The sequence below is a fragment of the Lampris incognitus genome, chromosome 12 (assembly GCF_029633865.1).
Source record: "Lampris incognitus isolate fLamInc1 chromosome 12, fLamInc1.hap2, whole genome shotgun sequence".
NCBI classification, from domain to species: domain Eukaryota; kingdom Metazoa; phylum Chordata; class Actinopteri; order Lampriformes; family Lampridae; genus Lampris; species Lampris incognitus.
In genome coordinates, this window is record NC_079222.1 from 48,099,877 (window position 1) to 48,107,368 (window position 7,492).

Below are 7,492 nucleotides of genomic sequence, written 5' to 3' on the forward strand. Positions count from 1 at the left end.
TTGATCTGATTACCGCGCCTCTGCTTCTGCTGCATGTAAATGACACGTGTTTAAATTCTGACGGTGTGCCCGTGATTCGTGAGCATCCCATAAACCCCTTACAGAAAAGTGCTAATTATCTGCTTAAAGCTCCACATGTCATCACACTGAAATGGATCTAAAAGGACGACAGCAAAGTAAAACATCCATCTATCCATTATCCAAACCTCTTATCCTGCACTCAGGGTCGCGGGGATGGTGGAGCCCATCCCAGCAGTCATTGGGCGGCAGGCGGAGAGACACCCCGGACAGGCTGCCAGGCCATCACACACACACACACATATTTTTTTTTTTAGTTTGGCCGATTCACCTGACCTACAAGCTCCACACAGAGGACGACCCGGGACCACCCACCAAGGTTGGACTACCCCGGGACCATGCTAACCGCTGCGCCACTGCGCCGCCCAGTGCACCGGTTACATTGGTGGTCTCTTGGGGAATAGCAAAAGGCGAGGGCACGCTTCCGGGAGAAGGTGACTACTGGAACCTGCAAAAAGACTCGCCAGGGGGTGGGCCCCCTAGGGGTGGGCCCCTTTAGTCGAGTGAGAGAACGTGTTCCGTAGGCCCTCCACTCTTTTTAAACTCCACCCCGTGCTTGATATGTGAGCACATAAGTCAGATGTGCTTATCAACCTCACGATGAGCTCTGGGAGCAGCAACACCGAATGGCCGTGAAGAAAACGCCAAACAGCTTCCTCACTCAAAGAGGTGGCCTTTTCTAGCGTGGAGGAAACATGGAGGCTGGTGCATAGCGGCCACGTGCTGCTAATGACCGCATATATATTCCCCCTCCCCAGTATATCACGTCCCCCCCTCGGTGGCTGTCTCGCTCTCTTTTCACTCTCCTTCCCTCCCACTGTCTCTCTCGTCCCAGTGAAGCAGGGATTTCACAGTCGTCCTCATGACGGCTCCTCCAGAACACGGACGAGATCCCTCGCCTGTTGACATTTCATTATTCATAACAGGTTAACCATTCTCCTCCTCCTCCTTCTCCTCCTCCTCCGTATGCAAATGGTCATTAATGCGGACATTTATAGGTCTCTCCGTGCACCTTGAGATGATGCTTAAAGGGCCTACTGTGTGCAGTTCCTGTCTTAAAGAGCCTACAGGCCACATTCACACACATCCTGCTAATGTAACGCTCACATGTGAACATACGAGGTAGGACAACATGGACTTCTTACACAACCTTCCCTGTTTCCTATTGATAGGCGTACGACTGGTCCATTTTTATGGCATCTACACGGCCTTTTGCCGTGATGTTGTGATTGGAGTTAATGTAACAGAAGCTGTATGATGTGTTTTAATGTAACAGAAGCTGTATGATGTGTTTTAATGTAACAGAAGCTGTATGATGTGTTTTAATGTAACAGAAGCTGTATGATGTGTTTTAATATAACAGAAATCTTATGATGTGTTTTAATATAACAGAAGCTGTATGATGTGTTTTAATGTAACAGAAGCTGTATGATGTGTTTTAATGTAACAGAAGCTGTATGATGTGTTTTAATGTAACAGAAGCTGTTTGATGTGTTTTAATGTAACAGAAGCTGTATGATGTGTTTTAATGTAACAGAAGCTGTATGATGTGTTTTAATGTAACAGAAATCTTATGATGTGTTTTAATGTAACAGAAGCTGTATGATGTGTTTTAATGTAACAGAAGCCGTATGATGTGTTTTAATATAACAGAAGCTGTATGATGTGTTTTAATGTAACAGAAGCTGTATGATGTGTTTTAATGTAACAGGAGTGGTATGATGTGTTTTAATGTAACAGAAATCTTATGATGTGTTTTAATGTAACAGAAGCTGTATGATGTGTTTTAATGTAACAGAAGCTGTATGATGTGTTTTAATGTAACAGAAGCTGTATGATGTGTTTTAATGTAACAGAAGCCGTATGATGTGTTTTAATGTAACAGAAGCCGTATGATGTGTTTTAATGTAACAGAAGCTGTATGATGTGTTTTAATGTAACAGAAGCTGTATGATGTGTTTTAATGTAACAGAAGCTGTATGATGTGTTTTAATGTAACAGAAGCTGTATGATGTGTTTTAATATAACAGAAATCTTATGATGTGTTTTAATGTAACAGAAGCTGTATGATGTGTTTTAATGTAACAGAAGCTGTATGATGTGTTTTAATGTAACAGAAGCTGTATGATGTGTTTTAATGTAACAGAAGCTGTATGATGTGTTTTAATGTAACAGAAGCTGTATGATGTGTTTTAATATAACAGAAATCTTATGATGTGTTTTAATATAACAGAAGCTGTATGATGTGTTTTAATGTAACAGAAGCTGTATGATGTGTTTTAATGTAACAGAAGCTGTATGATGTGTTTTAATATAACAGAAATCTTATGATGTGTTTTAATATAACAGAAGCTGTATGATGTGTTTTAATGTAACAGAAGCTGTATGATGTGTTTTAATGTAACAGAAGCTGTATGATGTGTTTTAATGTAACAGAAATCTTATGATGTGTTTTAATGTAACAGAAGCTGTATGATGTGTTTTAATGTAACAGAAGCCGTATGATGTGTTTTAATATAACAGAAGCTGTATGATGTGTTTTAATGTAACAGAAGCTGTATGATGTGTTTTAATGTAACAGGAGTGGTATGATGTGTTTTAATGTAACAGAAATCTTATGATGTGTTTTAATGTAACAGAAATCTTATGACGTGTTTTAATGTAACAGAAGCTGTATGATGTGTTTTAATGTAACAGAAGCTGTATGATGTGTTTTAATGTAACAGAAATCTTATGATGTGTTTTAATGTAACAGAAATCTTATGATGTGTTTTAATGTAACAGAAATCTTATGATGTGTTTTAATGTAACAGAAGTTGTATGATGTGTTTTAATGTAACAGAAATCTTATGATGTGTTTTAATGTAACAGGAGTGGTATGACGTGTTTTAATGTAACAGAAATCTTATGACGTGTTTTAATGTAACAGAAATCTTATGACGTGTTTTAATGTAACAGAAATCTTGTGATGTGTTTTAATGTAACAGAAATCTTGTGATGTGTTTTAATGTAACAGAAATCTTGTGATGTGTTTTAATGTAACAGAAATCTTGTGATGTGTTTTAATGTAACAGAAATCTTGTGATGTGTTTTAATGTAACAGAAATCTTGTGATGTGTTTTAATGTAACAGAAGCTGTATGATGTGATGTGTTTTAAGCAATCAGCAGAATTCCTGCCTGCTCACTCAGCAGCCTACTGGCTAAGAAGCAATGATTTCCTCCAAGTGTACTGTCACAGCCCACTGACGCCAGCCATCCACCCTCATTAATCACTCCCTCGCGCTCTCTCTCTCTCTCTCTCTCTCTCTCTCTCTCTCTCTCTCTCTCTCTCTCTCTCTCTCTCTCTCTCTCTCTCTCTCTCTTTGTGTCTCTCTCTCTCCCTTGCTCTCTCTCCCTTCTTTCTCTCTCTCTATCACTCTCTCGTTCTCTCTCTCCCTTCTTTCTCTCTCCACCCCTCTCTCTCTCGTGTTCTCTTTCTCACATACATACATACATGCATACATAGAATAGAATAGAATAGAATAGAATAGAATACACTTTATTTGCCACCTTACATACATACAACAAAATTCACTCTCTGCATTTAACCATCCTGTTGTATAGGAGCAGTGGGCAGCTGCAGTGCCGGGGACCAGCTCCAGTTCTTCTTTCCTTTGCCCTGACACGCATGTCTTTTTGATGGTGGGAGGAAACCGGGGCACCCGGAGGAAACCCACACAGACACGGGGAGAACATGCAAACTCCACACAGAAAGGACCTGGGACGGCCTGCATGGGGTTTCAACCCAGGACCTTCTTGCTGTGAGGCAACAGTGCTGACCACTGGGCCACCGGGCCGCCCCATAATATACATACTACATCTTCTTGTTCCCTCTTTCTCAGGTGTCGCCACAGCTGATTTCTATAGTTTCCATCAGTACCCTGTGAGGGCACAGCACCAATGGCGGTCTTTGTTAACCCGGGCCTCGACCTTGGTAGGTCACCTAGGTACAGTGCTGGATGCCATCCCAGTACTCATGGACTTGCGCCCATGCCTGTCACCTAATAACTCAAGTTCAGGCGCAAACGCTACATTTCCCCAAAACGCACAAGTCCCCTGCACAATCCATGAGCTACCAAGAAGTGGGCTTTATATACCACGGTACCGGTGGAGAAGGGGGGCGTCCGTTCAAGCTAGCTTTGTGGATGACGGCTGCAACATGATATAGTACACGTCCTATAACAAAGATAAATTCTCTGTCTTGATCTGATAGCAGTGCAACATCCACGCGGTGTGCAGAGCTGCCAGATGGCTGTACAGAACATTTACTGAAGCACCATGCGCCACAAAAACCACCTGTCCGGCACTGCGGGTAATACACAAGTATGCACTGTGCTCCGATAACAAATGCAGAAAAGTGAGTTAACTAAGCACACCTACTAACCAAACTAAACGAAGACTCAATTTATAATATGAACGATTTGGAATCCAAGTGCCGGCACATCCACGTCACGTCGGTCACTGACTTGAGAGTGAGGAGATCATTATCTGCAGTATCTAGAAACGGTGCTTGTGCTTCCAGAGAGACACAATCATCTTAATGGGGTGTGTTCTGCTGTGCCAGCCTGGACTAGAGGACATGGAGGGTGAAGTGCTTGCGAACATGCACAAAAAACTGAATCGGATGCAGGTAAATCAAGTACGCGTGAGCTCCGTTAGAGGACGCTGACGCACCAAACACAATCTGAAAGATTTTACAAGGGTAAACTAGACAACCAAAGCTGACAAAAACTACACAGCTCTTCATTCATTTGAATTGTTGTGAATAAAAATTCAAATGATTTTTTTCTCCCCAGTTTTATCCGGTCTATGACCCCACTCGTCCGAGCCGTCCCGGTCGCTGCTGCCCCCCCTCTGCCGATCCGGGGAGGGCTGCAGACTACCACGTGCCGCCTCCCATGCATGTTGAGTCGCCAGCCGCTTCTTTTTACCTGACAGTGAGGAGTTTCACCAGGGGGACGTAGCGCGTGGGAGGATCACGCTGCCCCTCCCAGTTCCCCCCCCCCCCCGAACAGGCGCCCCGACCGACCAGAGGAGGCGCTGGTGCAGCGACCAGGACGCACACCCACAGACACGACCAGTTGTGTCGGTAGGGACGCCCGACCAAGCCGGAGGTAACACGGGGATTCGAACCGGCGATCCCCGTATAGACCGCTACGCAACCCGGACGCCCTAATCAGCGCCGTTCAGTGTCAACCCAACGGCAAGAGCAAGAACAGCCAAAATCCAGCTACCTTTGCAGGTCGTATCCCAACGCAAACAAGACCCAACGCAAGTTGAGGTACACTGCGTCTCGCCGAGTATGGCCGGAAACAAAGCAGCCAGTTCTGTCTGCCCCGAACTGTCGTCTCTTAAAATCCCCTACGTGACGTCACTCTCAGGCATCGTGAAGTAAGAGCTGATTAAGTGGCGAATATGAAACTACCTCTTTTAATTTCAGTTCCCCATCGGAGAGAGATGATCGTGAATGGATATGGGGACAACAATGGCCACCAGACAGGCTTTACGAGCCTGAACAGACGTCCAATTATTTAACCACACAGGCGTAGAAGGGACATTTGGGTTATGTGCCTTCCTTTGTTGGCTCCATAGCTCTTTCTGTTAGCAGCCTCCAGCCTGAATACACTCCACTGAGTATGTGGACGGAGGCCTTAAAATCGTCACTACGTCTTTTTGGCACCAGTCACGTTCCGTGTTTTTACTCCGGACAGTCATGCTGCGTAGGGCTCCGTCCTGTCTGTGAAGCGGCATCTCATAGGTGGCTCCCATTGGCTACTTGGAGAGCACCGTCTACGCAGCATTCAGCAGTGACTCCTGGTTAATGACGGATCTCTTTTCATGCGTGGCTTTGCTGCAGAGTCCCCTCGCTCTGACGCTGAGTGGTAGGAGGGGGCAGAAGAAATAAAGGCAAGACATGGAGCCGATGGGGGATCGGAGCCCTATACACAACCAATTCTCATTCCCAAGCCGTCAAATAACGACGCTTGGCCACGCCCCTCCGCGCCAGGTCGTCAAATAACGACGCTTGGCCACGCCCCTCCGCGCCAGGTCGTCAAATAACGACGCTTGGCCACGCCCCTCAGCTTCTGGGGTTTTCAGCTAACTTCAGTGTAAACCCTAAACTACTAATCAAATAATTGTATATTAATTGCGTTCATGATAATAATAATAATAATAATAATCATATCAACTATAATGGCAATAACAATGTTTAGTATACAATATGCACACAATAACCAAACCTGTAGTGGTTATGTCAGGATGCTGCACGCTTGGACGCCCTTGTGACCCTCTGGCGCTGGTGACGTCACAGAGGATGTAAACAAGTTACAAAAACACTCAACTAGCTGCCATCACTTTGTTGGCTGAGGAGCTTCTGTTGTGGCGCTACCCTTTTACAAACATCTGGGACACATGTGTGCAGTTAAGATGTAAATGCACTTTAGGTCTTGTTTCGTAAGCGACATACTACATTTATCTGGAATCCATGAGGATCCACAGGCATATTAATGAATGTCTCCTTGTGCAACGGATTGTGTGCAAATAAACAAATCCAAGCAGTAGCAATGAAGGATTTCAATCGGCTCCGTGCGTAACTGTAGTCCGCTGAATTCCGACTTCCGGTTTCTACGCTTGATACGTACAACTTGCAACTTTTCACCCGTTTGCTGGTAGGTGCAGGTGAAAGTCTGTCGAAAATTCTGCGCAGATCGTCGACATTTATCCTCGGCAAATCTCGCAGGCATCGCGAAAAACGTGCCATTGTCAGGCGCACGCGCCAACAAACGGGAAACCGGTATGACCGCTGCAGCAGATACCGGAAGTCAGTGGATTACAATTATGCACACAGCCGATTATCAAGGACACTTTCGTATTTTATTTTTTATTTTTTTGTGGAGAAATTGTTGAGGATATCATGAAACGGAAACCTTAAAATGGGACTTGAGGAAATGCTTCCGGGTGGTGAAGCGTTTTGTGACGAACGCCCTCGGGTTAATATTGGAGCGAATGGACGGCCGGAGCAGCTGCTCTGAGCGTCGAATATGGCCGCTGATGGGTTTACATCGAAGTTAGCAGGAAAGCCGGTGCGTCTCCTACAGACTAAAGGATGCCTTGCGCGTCCCTGTCAGACGCCGCGGGGCGTGGCCAACGCGTCGTTACTTGACGACCTGGGAACGGGAACTGGTTGCTATACACGGACTCTCCCACGGTGATGGATCATCGCGGGTTTAAAATCCCGAAGGCGCCTTTACACCCCCAGGTGAAGTCCGGAGGGTTCGATTCTAACCCTGCGCTAAACATGCAGTCTGTGCGCGGGGGGGGGGTGGAATGTCCAACCCCCAAACTTTACTGAGGGCAAATTCAGAATAGAAT